At 39.8% G+C, this 14,799-nt stretch overlaps 1 protein-coding gene across 5 annotated transcripts in view; it reads right to left on the bottom strand.

The window, feature by feature from the left end:
- The window catches only part of RALGPS2 (Ral GEF with PH domain and SH3 binding motif 2), a 257,390-nt gene extending 245,485 nt beyond the window's left edge, over window positions 1-11,905 (bottom strand). For 4 of the 5 annotated variants that reach the window (XM_069065478.1, XM_069065480.1, XM_069065479.1 and 1 more), the window contains exon 1: window positions 10,803-10,956. The gene's annotated coding sequence lies outside the window, so the exon portion shown is untranslated. Of the gene's footprint in view, window positions 1-10,802; window positions 10,957-11,336 lie in introns of those variants that run through there. The other variant, XM_069065477.1, reaches the window with a different exon arrangement.
- Between the last annotated feature and the right edge of the window lie 2,894 nt (window positions 11,906-14,799).

Raw genomic sequence — 14,799 nt, forward strand, 5'->3', positions numbered from 1 at the left:
TTAAGAAACAGGACAAAAGTATGTCTGGGATAAAATCCTAAACAATCTGATATTTGAGATCATACCTAATTTCAGATATAGCTTGTCAGGGCAACCATTCTTCCAGTTTTTTGTATTGACCTGTGATTTCACTGATACAGGGAACTTGGGGTGAGGAAGCTCAATATATGCCAATGCAGCTGTGCAAATGCTCTAAAACTGACAGTCTTAGAGAGTTGCCTGAGGTACAGTCATAATTGGAACCCAGTTCCTCTGGGAATCCAAAACTTTCCACTTTAACATGCTTCCTTCTGTTCAAAAATCTTCAATGACTCTCCATTGTCTTCATACTGTATGATCCAGCTAAAATGGACTAATTGACTATTCCCTGAAATATCTTTTATTTTCCCAGTTCCACATCTTTGTTCATGCTTATTCCTTTACCATGTAAGTGCCCTCCCTTCCTCCCCGTCCATGCTAACCTACTGACAATTCTACCTATCCTTCATGAACTAACTCAAAAGCTACTTCCTCAAGAAAATCTTCCATGATTTCTCCTAGCAGAAAACTACTTCTCTCCTTAAAATTCTAACATTTTGTAACATTTTATGGCACTTAAAACTCTGTTTTGTGTTTGTATTGCTTGTTAAAATTGATATATATGCTTTTTTAAACCTCTACACAGTAGGTTCATGATTACATAAAAAATTATCTTTTTTTCCATCCTAACAAGTTGGTTTTGTCCTTTGTGCTTGAAGAGGACCAAGATAACATCATTATGTCTGAGTCAAAAAGTGTAAGTGTGGGATTGTGGTTGATGTTATAGGAATGGCAATCTAAGATCTTCCCTGCCCCTAGGCCCTTTCATAGGCTTAAGTGACTCTGAGAACCTTCCTTTATTTGAAAATATACTCTGCCCCCTAAAAGGCTGAATGTGGTCACTGGGAGCCTGTGGCGGGAGGCTTGTTTTTCAGGAATGCCCACACCTTGTTGCTTTCTGATTGGGCAGTGGGTCAAGAGGGCTGTGACATTCTCTGATCCAGAAGGCTATATATACCCTGATGTGGTTTTGTTTTGGGGCTCACTTTGAGAAGAGTTATGTGATTTGACCAGACGAGACTCTGGGCAGCCATTGAGCCCCCTGGCTTTGAAAACCCATATATTGGTGCTTCCCTCTCTAGTAACTAAGTATGTTTGTAATGGTCAGACAGTTGGAAGCCTGTCTGCTGATGGTTTTGTTGTCTGCTTGTAACTTGTTTGCATTCTCTGAAGTTCGGGGTGTTGCCCTTTTTCCCCTCAACTAGGTAAATGATATGTTTGATTGACTAAAGTAAGATTGTTAACCCATTCTGAGTTGCTTTCCTTTAGAAAAGCAGATCTAAGAACCCATGTTGGCGGCTACCCTGGGTGTGCTAGGGTGCTTGCTGCTACAATTGATCAGGCCAAATACAAGCTTGGAAGGCTTTACCACAAGTCAGGCACAAATAGCTCATATGAACATTTGGAGTGGAGATGTTTAAACGTGTACATCTCACATTTCTTTTGAACTATTGCAATTCTTCTTTGTTCATAGAGCACAGTGCCTTCTTTGATGTAGGCACACCATGTGGGGCAGTCCCTTGTGTCTCCCATCTCACAAAATGGATTGCAAGTTCTTCAGAGATCTCGACAGTGTTCTTGTACTGCTTTTTCTGACTTCCATGTGAGTGCCCGCTTTGTGTGAGCGCTACATAAAATAATCTGGTAGGCAGACATACGCTTGAGATGAGGTGGGTTTTTTTAGCATTATCTTTTCAGTGATGTTGCGGGATGACTTCAATGAGTATAAAAACAGCATCAAGGTCAGCTACTGCACCAACAACAGACTGTTTAACTCACAAAGCCAACGAGCCCAGACTAAAGTGGAAGGAGAGCTGGTACTTCACTTTTTGTCTGCAGATAATTATGCACTCAGCGCAATCTCTGAGGCCAAGATACAACAGAGTATGAATCAAATCCTAACAAGTATGGAACACTGAAGACAATAAATGTCAGACTTTTCTGTGGGTTGGTAAGTTTAGAGGAAATTTTTTTTCTTTTTAAAGTCTTTATTATAAAAAACTAGCTATATGGAAGGCATTGAAAAACCCAGGTGACACTAAAAAAAAAAAAATCAATAAAATTTTATTTTTTTAAAAAATTTAGTTTTGCATTACATGGCCATCTCCTCCACCTATACTTCTCTACCAAAAGCACAGTAACTAATAATTCGTTGACATGCCTTGACAATTTCACACTTCAAGAAATAGAGGACCAAACAAGGGAAAATTCTATTCTGGATCTAATTTTCTTACCAACAAGGAAGAACTGGTTGCTGGGCTGTAAATGACAGGAATTCTTGGGGAGAGTGGACCACTCCATCTTAGAATGTGATACAAAATGGGAAGAAAAACAAAATTAAGTCTGACATACACCTAATAGTTTGGGAGGGTTGATTTCAACGAGTTCAAAGAAAATACAGGTTAAGATCCCATATATTAACTCCCCACATTTTCCAGGAGGAAATTAATCCAGGAAGAGTTAGGAGCCTCTCAAGAATAGAAATTCTTAAAACAGAGAGTAATCCAAAAACAAAAAGTATTCACTAATAATTCAATGACAATTTGGAAGATTTCCTTCAAGAGAGTGCCCTAAGCATATGGGCTTTGGTTCTGTGCTAATTCCCTCGAGGCCCTCAGCATTAGCCTGGGATCTGGGATCCAATCATCTTTTAGTCTTGGTCTTTACCCCTAGGCCTTCTCCAGTGCTCCAGAGGCCATCTAAAACTAAATCTACCTTCAGCTGCCACTATTTGCCTCCTGACTGGACTCAACTAGATTCAACCTTTCACCCATTCCTGATTGCTGAAAGGTGGGAAAGAAGCAAAAATTTATTAAGCGCCTACTATGTGCAAGACCCTACGTTAAGCACTCTACTAATATTATCCAATTTGATCCTCACAATAACCCTGCAAGGTACATATTATCCCCTACTTCACAGCTGGGGAAACTGAGCAAGCAGAAGTTGAGGGGAGGATTTTAACTCAGGTCTTCCTGACTCAGGGGACAGCTTATCTCCTGCCTCCAGGTGGGCCTTGTGGGACTCCTGAGCCTTCCTATCACAATGCTAGATCTCAAGGAAGGACCTTCAACAGTCTAATCACCTGCTTCTTTTAACAGCTCTCTCCAATTACAGATACTTTGCCTGGATACATTTGTCAATGATGAGCATAATTCTACATATTCATTTCTCCCCATCCCTCTGATTCTAAAAACCCCACTTTCTGTGTACAACCCCATTTTTCATTCCTAATTGCCCATTTCCTCTTTCTCATTCTCTTCAACCTTAACCCCAGAATGACCCATTTGAAATCTATCCACCCCTTCCACTGTGGTTTCTGGAATGTCTGCTCCATAGTTTCATTTGCTTTCATGTTAAACATTTTCCTTTCTCACCCTTCTCTTCTATCATTCACTAAGACCTGCCTCCCTCATGATGACTTAGCTTCCCTGGTTACCTTTTCCAGTCTTAGTTGTACTTTCTTTCACTCACATCTCCCCAAATCTCTAGCCACGGTGAAAGAATCTAATACTCCTGGCTTTCCATTTCCACTTCCAAACTCTCCTTCTACCACTATCATATAGTATCCTCCTGTGAGGTCCATGCTAATCAAATTTATGAATGAATCCAAATCCTGGTGGTCATTGTCTATCAAACTCTACCTCAATGAATTGAGTACTTAGTTCAAAGTCTCTTTCCACCAAAACTCTTATACTCATACTAGGAGTCTTCAACATACATAGTGAGGTTCCCTCAATGACCTACTCCTCATTATCTCACACAAAGATGTTCATGCTCTTGACCATGCCATTACCCACAAGTCTCTCAATTCCTTGTTCATGAATTCTGAAATTCTTTTCTCTGATCATAATCTTTTGACTTTACATCACACAACTTATAGACCTTAACTCTCGTCTGCTTCCTCACCATGACCTCCAATCCCTCCACTATCACTACCACTGGCTATACTGTCTTTACTTCCCTATCCTGAAACTTTAGTAAACCAGTTCAATTAAAGCCTGAATTATAGAAAAATTGCCTTAAACTTAGAACTATTAAAAAACGAAATGAGATACACTTTTAGAGATATTCAAACAAAACCTGGATAACCAATTATTGGTATACTTTTTGACTGACATTTTTATTAATGACATACAAAGATATTTTGCAAGATGATCAACTTTGTGGATGGACACAAATCTTACTCAGGTAGTGGTTGGATTAGCTACCCTCTGTACTACTCTCTAACTCAGGCACTGTGATCAACTGTAAGATCCTTGAGAACAGGGACTTAAGGACCAATCTTAAGTCTTATTCATCTACATATCATTCTGCAGCATGTACCATAGTATCTTGTACATACTACATACCCCAAACTTGTTGAATAGATATATGAAGAGATGGATGGATAAGTATATAAAACAACACAGGTCCTTGAAATAATGTTTGGAATTCTGAATTAGAATTTAGAAGGTCTTGATTTAAAAACCCAAAGTGTTGAATTTTCATTCACAGGATTAAGATAAAATTTTATCCTATTCCAGATTATTCATAAAAACACAAAATATTTGCTATGCTCAAAGCAGTGATCCATTTAAAACATTTATACTATGGTATACAGAGCTACTTTAAGTGGCCTACATGGTCTAATTCTTTGAAAAGCATTATATACATGTCAAATGGTGGAAAATATTCACCAAGACAGATGGGATCTCTAAAAATATGAAATGAAGATGAAAACGACTGACTAGTCCAAAGCTATACAGGTAATTTGAAACAAGGGTTCTCACATACCAACTCTTAGTTTCAGATTCATTATAACGTTAACTATGAATTCAAATAATATTTTATATTCATTCCATAGCTATATATGCATGTATGTGATACATATATTAAATACATATGTACAGTGGTTATAGAAAATGCATATGACCCAAACACTAATATGTTTAAAGATGTGTTTATTAGCATTATGAACTTTTTTCCCCCAGAAGACAGTCTTAATTTTAAAACATTTTGCAAATTTAGTGCGAACTTCAGTTGGCTACAAATTGAATTCTCTTTGTTTTTAATGATGCTGACATTGAATAAGTAGATATTACCTTTTAAAATAAGTATTTTAGTCAAGTGGTTGCCTTTTAAATTTTGGATACCTATAACTTACTGACTCATGAACTTACTGTTTACTTTTACAAAAAAAGAGTCTTTATCATGATCAACTACTATCATGATCAAGTTCCTCAGTTGCTAGTATGTTCACAGTGTAAGAAAATCAATGAAATGTATCATTTAATGAGTTGATTTTAAAAATAACATGATTGTAAGACTGTGTGGTAGAGTGGAAAGAACCTATGTGAATTCAGAAGACCAGTTACTTTGGGTAAATCACTTCCTCTTGCCGGGTCTCAGTTTCTCTACTGATCTTTAAGATCCTTTTCAACTTTAAGTTCTAGGATTCTAAATGTAGCTGGTTATAGATTATCAAAGCTTTCCATCTTATAAGTATAAGAACACTGATACTGTGGCCTATTTATTCATATAACTATTGTCTTACAGAATTTCTCATTGCATTTTCTCTTTTTATTTTAAATTTAAAGAAAGTGATTTTAGACATCAAGGTAATTAAAGTCTTTCAGTTTATAGAAGAACCAGAGACCAAGAAAGGCAAAGTGCATTTCACAATCCCATAAAATTAGTGGGTGAGAAACATAATTCAGACTACCAGAGTAGAACCTGGGTCATCTGACTGTCCAATTTTCTTTCCACTATATCAGACTCCTTCCTTTAAGGAAACCAAGACAACACTGAAAACTACTATCAATACTTTAATTTCAGTAATTCAAAAATCAACAAATCTTTACTAAACACCACCACATGTATGTGCACATTGTTCATAATTTACTTTGCAAACAGTGTGGAATGTAATTTTTTTTGCCTTTGAGAGAAATAATCCTTCCCCAAACCACATCTACAGAACTACATTAGAGAAATGCATTAATCAACATCAGAGGGCTAGATGTGAGAAAGAAAATTTACAAGAACTGATAGCACCTGAGACAAAGAATGCCTTTTTTCCTTATTATTTGGTATAGAAAATTTTTTCAGGAATCCAGATATTGGCAAAATACTTAACGTAACATAATAGTTTGAAACAGTCTGTGAACCCAAATGATTCCTTTGTAATTCTGGAGAGTCATAAGACTTTAATTTCTCTAACTTTAAATGGGAAAACATTCCCCAATTAACTCCAGCAAAGGGGTACAGAGAATATTAAAAGTGAATAAGTGAATATAAAAACAAGGATTTTGAGGTTAAAGAAAATTATAATTTAAGATCCTAAAAATACATCAATTCCACTTAACATTGTTTGAGTTCAGGCTATCTTCATTTTCTTGGAAGCAGTAAAAATAAGTTTCAATTTCATATTTAGCTAAAGGTCTTGTCAAAGTCCCTTCTTGCTAAGACGCTGAAGTCAGCATTAACACCAGCTCCAAAAGTTAAGTCTGGAGATGTCTATACTATAATATCAGCCTCTGAAAAACACCTGCAACAAAAGAATTCCTTCAGGAATAACACTTTCTAAAGTATAAGGTAGTTTTCATATCAATTACAAGCTTGCAGAAGAATAAATTTTAATCCTAAGAAAAAAGGAGATCCTGAACAAAACTGAATATTGGAGATTCTTCCAAAGGAATATTCTGAAGGTAGGTTCATCTCTGACAAAGTCATCAGGGAAATCTGGTCGGGGAAAATAGTCAAGAAAGTGAAGAAATATGAAGTACATTAAATTAGTTCAATTTGATGAAAGTTTCATTTTAAGTCTTTGTGGCTCTAAGGAACCACATTATTCAAAAGCTAGTACTAAGAGTTTTCTGTGGTGGCATACATAAATTGGAAAGGAGGCATCTCAATTCAAATCACAGATAACAGGTTACACAGTATCCAAATTCCTTAACTGGCACTTACTTTATATAGGAATGGGTACATTTAGGGGCAGCTAAATGGTACAGTGAATAGAGCACCAGCCCTGGAGTCAGGAGGATCTGAGTTCAAATCCAGCCTCAGACACTCAACACAAAAACTAGCTGTGTGACCTTGGGCAGGTCACTTAACCCCAATTGCCCTCCCAAAAAAAGGCAAAAAAAAAAAAAAGAATGGGTAAATTTATCCCAGATATTCTTTTCTTTTAACAAAGCATGTATATTTACAGATAACTTGCCCTTTGGATTATAATGTGTACACTCTATATGATATAAATCTAAAATTTTGAAATTATTTAGCTTTTTTCCTAATATACTATATAGTACTAAAGATTGCCCTAAAACCAAAAAAACTGAGGGTTTTGAAAAAAAAAGTTACTGTAAAACGACATCAAAATTTCTAATTTTTATTCTGTAATGATAGAGAAACACTAATCAGTACCAATATCAACACATACTATTAAAACAACTTACAGTGAATTTTTCATTTTCCTCTACTTCTGGTAAGACTTGGTTGTCATGCTATGTATGAAGCTCCTAAGTTGCCAGTGTATTCCAAATAGTCCACCCACCCACCCCCCCCACCCCAAAGTTAATGGCCCACAGGGTAACTAAACAAAATGTTCAGAATGAAGCCATAATTCTAATCTCAATGTAGTTATAAAATGAAAACCAAAGATTCTAAACATAATTTAACAACCATAAAGTTGTGTTCATCTGGGTATACCTTGTTCTTGAACCCCTTGTACTATTACAAGAATCAAGACTAGAAAAACCTCATTTTAAACAGTTAAAGTATTTTAGAAAAAAATTCAAAACAAATGAAATGTCATTCAACAGGTTAATTTACATATCCAAAAAAATACATTCGAAACTCTAAAAGAGAGGAAATAGTCATAATTTGAGCTAAAATTAGTTAAAAGAAGACTCTAGGAGAGCAGATCAGTGTTTATACATTTCATGGGCTAGAAACAGTTTATATTCAATACATGCCCTTGGACACAGGTATGTTTTTTTCCCCATTCACATAAATTTTCAAGTGAACTTTCTGAAGATTAGAACAATGGTTAAGAGACTCCAATGACAGAGTATGCTCACAGTACAAAGAAGAAAAGCAAAGGAAAAATATGAAGGCATACCTTTCTACATGATATGTATTATATAAAATTTCAATAGACAAAATTATGAGGGTTCAAAAAAATAAGAACATTGGCTATTCAATATTCTATACACACATATTTATGTACATGCACGTGTATTTTCCTCATCCACTTAACTTTTAGGTGACGCATTCTGAAGCTCAGAAAAATGGTTAGACACTCCAATGGAAAAATATCCTCATGGTACAGAGAAGAAAAGCAAACGAACAAAGACTATGAAAGTATACCCAAATATGGTACATTCCATACATTATGCCAATGAGGACCTGTACAGAATTATGAGATTTTTTTCAACAAATATTTCATAAACCATATGAACCAGGAAAGAAATATGAGTACCCATGTCATTCAATATTGGATGATACACAATTCTTTATGTTAACTTCTTGTATGGTTGGAAACAAAAATCAGACAAAAATGCATTTTTAAAAAACCAAATAATTTAATTCTCTTGTAAGAACTTCCTTTTAGAACATAAGATGTAACTAAAGGGCTTTTACTTTTTAAACATGTATTTTATCATTAAACTAATGATTTGAAAGTGAAATAGGGTCTTGTTTTAGAACCCCAAAGCTTATTCCATTCATATTAACAACATATACAAATTGTTTCAAGTCATGTTACAGCAGTACCATCTTCTAATTAGCTACAATTCATGACACTAAATGAATACTTCTGCCTTTAATTGCATCACATATCCGAAAGAAAACAGTATAATGTAGATTTAAATACAAATAAATATACTAGATTTTTGTGAAAACATCCAAGTCAGTCATACCAATAGCAATTATGAAGTTTAAATCTTCCTCAGAGAGAAAACTGTAATTTGAAATTCATATTTCAACTTTATTTGTGATGAAAAAACTTGCAAACAGACTGAGGACCTTTTCATTTTTTCAAAAGGAGGCATTCTATAATTCAAGAAGTGTCAGGTAAAGGAAAACTGTGATGAAAATATGTAGGTCTAAATTTTCTTTCTTAAATGAAAAATGACCTAAATTTAAGTCACTTAAAATGTTACATTCAAACATCTTAAATCATATGGAAAGTTCACATCCTTTACTTCAAGTATTAAGTGAAATTCCAAGTCTTTGAAACTTAACAATAAGATCTACGGATCATCCACGGAACTTAAGTTGAAAAGGTCAATTTCCACGAAATTAACAGTTTGAAAATTCATACACAGTGCTATAGTAGGCAGTAAAGCGCTCAACAAAATAACTTTAATATTATTTTACTATCTGACAGCACTTTCATAAGTATAAGTATACTGGGTGGGGAAGGTTTTGTGGCTAACAAGCTATGACCTGTGTGACACTAATACCCTACAAGAATGAAGTGAAATGTTTTCAAAGGACGTGATGGTCATTTTAGAGACTTAAACAGAACCAGTAACACAAGAGTAGATTTGTCTATGTAAATAAATACAGCAAAGTCTGACAACTGGTAAACAAAGGTCCCTATGGCAACCAGAGGGTTAGAGCGAACCGAGGACACAAAAGAAATCAAACTCTGGGTTCTGATGTTATGCCCTCGCTCCGTATTTTAAGAAGTCGATAGGGGACAGTGAGCTTCTCAACCTAAAGTCCGTGTTTCACTCCCCTCACTCCACGCCGTCCGCCCCCTAAGCGGGTTCTCCCTCCTCCCCGGCAGCTCCCAAACAAATTAGCATTTGTACTAGGTACCTCCTCTGTCACCCCGTAGCTTCTTCCCAAACACACGCCCACGTACACAGAAACTGGCCCGGCCTGCACCGAACCTTCAGAAGAGGGGGTTCGAGGCGCGGGGGAGGAGCCTGCCTGGCCCGCAGCAGCGGTGCCTCCCATGCCCGGGAAGCGACGGTGGGCCCCCCGCAGCGTTCCGAGGGATCCGACCCACAGACCGCGGGGCGGCTGACCAGAGGAGCCTGCCTTTGCCCACTCGGGCTGGCATGAGTCAGTTGTCTTCCTTTCCGACAAGTGCCCCGCTCAGGAGGGGGAGCGCGCCCACCCCCCAGCTCTCCAACCTCTCGGGCTTGGGGTCCTCTCCCGAGGCAGGGGCTCGAACTGACCGTCCGCCTCCGGCGGGGCGCAGCGCGCGATGCGAGGCTGGGCGCAGCCGGGCAACAGGTCAGCCCGAGCTGAGAATGGGAGCCCTGCGGCCCCGCAGGTCACGGCTCCCCAGGGGGTGGGGAAGCGGCCGAGAGTCCGGCGAGGGGGGCGTGGTCCCAGCCGCACGGACACTCCCTCCCCCCCCTCCACACACCTGCACGGCGGAGGCGGCTGCGGCCACCCCAGGGGAGGAGGGGGAGAAGCGTCCGGGTCACTCGGGAGACAAAGCTCCGGCGGGGGAGGGGGCCCGGCGGCCACGGCGGCGGGGGTCCCCAGAGTGAGGCACCGAAGAGGGGGCCCGGCTCGCCCCGCCCCGTCCCCCCACGCCGCAGCCCCCTCCCTCGTTGCCTCCTCAGCGCGGCTTCTCCGCGCCGAGGCCGCGCCTGGGCCCCGCACATAAACAGCCGGTGGCGGCGGCTGCGGCGGCGTCTCCCCCCCCAGGAGAAGGGGCCGCCGAGCTGCCGCCGCCATTCCCTCAGAGCGGCCCGCTCACAGGCGACTCGGCGGACACTAACCTGTGCGGCCGCGGCCGCCGCCTCAGAGGATGGACCCACGATGCCGGCCCGGGGGCGGCCGCCGCTCCTGCCGCTGCTCCGCCGCCGCCTCCCGGGGTAGCGCTCCCCGACCGTCGCCGGCGCGATCTCTCATTCAGCTCCAGCCGCCGCCGCCACTCGGGGGAGGGGAGTGTGCAGGATCCACCCCGGACGCTCTGGGGGGTGGGGGAGGAGGAGGGGGGAGGGTGCGCGCGAGCGAGCCAAGGAGCAAGTGTGCAAGCGTGGGAGCGCGCGATGGGGGGCGGGAGGCGGAGGGAGGAGGCCAGGGCGGGGGCGCGCCCCGGGGCACGTGCGCGCGCGCTGACACCAACCGAGCCCTCTCGGGCTTGCGGAGGGGGCCGAGCGGCCGGGCTGAGGCGGCGGCTCCCGCGTGCCTCCCCCAGCCACCCAGCACGCCTGCGAGCCCTCTGCAGACGAGTCCAACGGCAGGCGGGGTGTCTGTTGTGCGTGGTTCGAGGCGGGAGTAGCCACAACTACCTGCAAAGTCTTACCCACCCCAATAGAAGAGCGGAGCTGGGGGCCACTGCCCACCCAGGAGGGGGAAGCCTTCGGGTTCCACCGTGGGAGCAGCCAGGGTGTGGTGGGCGCTGCAGAGGCGAGAGGCTGAGCCGGAGCGGTGTTGCCACCCTCTCTTGCAGTCGAGGCAGGAGGACTCCCACCCCAAGATTCAGCCCTCCCCTGGGACCTGTGCAAAACACGGCCAGTCCCAGCGCGGGTTTTAGGAACTACCCAGTTGGCGCTTAGGGGCTCCCCACGGCTGCCCCAGAAGCCCTATTCCTCAGTGATGCATCGGACTGCACTTATGACTTGGGGGTGGAGGGGGCGGTAATGGGAGGGAACAAGTGGGAGAATTAAGAGCCAGGCCTACTTGGGTACTCGGCAAGATAATTCGCTTTAATGAGTATGTGAGAAAGAAATGTGGTCTCCCCCTCTTGTGGGTTTTGGTGTAATGATTTCCAGGTGAATAAGATTTACACATCATGGTGGGAGCGTGTCGCCGAATATAGGGGTAATAAAAGAGCATTGGTTAATGGGCTTTTCTCTAGAATTGTAGAGAAAATCAAGTTGGGCTAAAATGTGGACGGGTGTGATTTTTAAAAGTTGCAGTTTGTGGAGTGCCCTGATTAAAATCAGCCCCACTTTAATGCAATGTAGTGGTAAATAGGATGTGTTTTAAATGGGCTACCTTATATTTGCTATAATTTAGACCATTTGGAAATGGAACCACACGTTTTTCTTCTGTGCAGCACACCTACCATAAAACATGGAAGGAATTCAGTGTGCCATCACTGTGTCTAAAAATAGAAGTTGACCAGCATTGGCGCTTTCAATTATTTTCTGTAGCATCATAATAGACATTAAGTAGAAGCAGACCAGCTTGTATTTGTCCCAATACCTGTCTAGTACCATAATACGACATTCTAACAGGCAAAGCAGGGATGTCCTTCATCCCAGCATCTGAATGATGGATGCTTCTGCCAGAGGCTCCCAAGAAAAAGCCAAGAGAAAAAGGACACACCTCAGAGAGGGAGAGCTAAGACAGTTAAGAATGAAAAAGGCCTTCAAAGGAATTTATAGAAAAGGTGTAGAAAACAAAAAAGAGCGGGAGACAAAAGTCAGACAAAAAGTAAAAATGAAAAAAAGGACATAAAGGCATAAGGAAAAGTATATAGGGTACCATGTAAATTGCTTCAAAGAAGAAATAACTTGCAGCTTAAATTAGCACTTTAGGAAAAAGAAAGCCCCTTCCTAGTTATGAGTTTGAAGGCACTGAGTAAATGTTTAGTCTTCGGTGAATGTTAGTACAGGATTAAAAAAAGGTGGTTGGCTTTTGTACCAACCACAATACACATCTAATTATTACAAATAATTAACTTATTGATTAGGCAATGAGAAAAGTAGGAAAAATTATTAATGCTGATGTGTAAATACCCATAACTAACTTACACTTGAATTTCACAGAGGTATAAATGATCACAGAGGTATAAATGTGTTATTATATTTAGCAATAATTTTCAGAGTTTAGGAAAAAGCCAGTAAAGTTTCCAAATGGGCTTGGATGAAAGGCTTTGTGGTTCATGGAGCTAAGGAAACAGTGGTTTAGGATGGCAGGGCTGTCTATTCATTCTTAACTCTAGCTGAATCTGGGTGAGTCATTCAAATTCTTTGTTTCTCAATGATATAAGCTCTAAAATGAGATCAATTCTGTTAACCTGCATGGTAAGCAATCAGTAAATATTTGTTGAACTGAATCTACAATTTGGTAAAGTAAACTATATGAAATGATTATTAAAAAGGTTCTTATTTCTTTTCATTATTTTAATTAGTTCATGGGACAATTACCATGGTATTTAGTTGCCTTGGAACATTTCTATTCCTTTTAATCCATTGAATGGCAAATGTTAAATAATGACTGTTTACATTTAAAGAAAAACTTTTAAGTGTGTCTTATTTTTTAAATTACAGTATTTCTTTTTAAACTCAGTAGGTGGCATTATGTATTCCATTTCCTTATATCATCATGCAAAAAAAAATAAGTATACAAGATCCTAATATAAAATACAAATGCCTTTCCAAAAAGTAAAATCAATAGGAATGCAATACAACTAAAAGTAGTTACAGGGTAATCATATTTCTAAAGAAGCATTATGTAATGATTCTGTTACCATCATTCAAAATTATTTCAGCATAAGCCAAGGAACTCAATTAGATGTGTAACAGATAATTGTGGAGATAAGAGACCACAACTAGCAAAAAGAAAACAAAGTGACCAGAATTGAGTCTACTAGTTAATTTCTGTAGTTCAATACACTAAATAGAAGAATTGGTCAGTTTCATTTCAATATAGTAGTCAGAGGAAACTAGAAATTAAGAAAGCTTATTACTATAGAAATAGACCCTTGCAAACAGTGGAATTAGACACGACAGTTACTTATTCAGTAAGTTTTAACAATATTTTTTTTTCACTTCAGTAGCATTAAAATCAGTTAAAACAATGCTTCATTTATCTGATATCATCAAGAACTATGGTGGACCATTTAAGTTAATTTTCCAAGTATGTGGTCACTTGAAAGTGACAAAAAATTTAACTCTTGATGGAAATCTAAATATTACATATTTTCCTACCTTCTTGGAAAGAGTATTCCAAAACAATTTAAAGTTTTCTTGAGGACTCATGATTCAAGTCAGCAAGTGTTAAGCATCCAGTTTGTTCAGGGTTCAATGCTAGACCTTAGGAATATAAAAAATGAAAATAATCTCTGCCCTCAGATTGTATCCTATTGGGCAGAAACAACATGTACTCAAATAAATTAAGTTCAAGAACAGCCAAAATAAAGAAAAAAAAACACAATTTGGGAAATGAGGGAAACCTTCTTTAAGGCAATGGCCCCTTAATTGAGACTTCAAGAGAAGACTGATTCTAAGAGGCAGAAATGAGAAGGGAAGACATTTCCAAGCTACTTGAAAGAAACTACTTGTACAAATGCATAAAAGGCCATGAGGTGTAAAGTTAGGGAAATGTCTACTAGTCCAATTTGGTTGAAATGTAGACTTCATGTAGGAGTTTGGTATGAAAATAATCTTATAGATTACCTTTTAGAGAATTTCTCTCTAATTCATGTCAGAGATAGATCATGGAGGGCCCTAAATACCTAGGTGAAGAGTTTGTATTTCATCCTAGAGGCAGTGGAGACCCAGAGAGGGCTTTTAAGCAAAGGAAAGATGTGGTCAAATTTTTGCTTTAGGAAGATTATTTGGCTTCAATTTGGAAGATGGATGTCAGAGTAAAGAAACTGGAAGGAAGGAATCCACTTCAGAGGCTATTGTAACAGTGAAGGTAAAAAAAAAAAAAACAAAGGCCTAAAAAGCTATGGCTGTTGGGTAGAAAGAAGGAAACTGACAGATGTGAGAGATGTTGTGGAGGCAAAATTGATAAGACTTGGCAACTGCTTTGATG

Source organism: Petaurus breviceps, unplaced genomic scaffold, assembly GCF_028583685.1.
Source record: "Petaurus breviceps papuanus isolate PSGF00001 unplaced genomic scaffold, PetGlider_PUasm1.0 90692, whole genome shotgun sequence".
In the NCBI taxonomy this organism is placed as follows: Eukaryota; Metazoa; Chordata; class Mammalia; order Diprotodontia; family Petauridae; genus Petaurus; species Petaurus breviceps.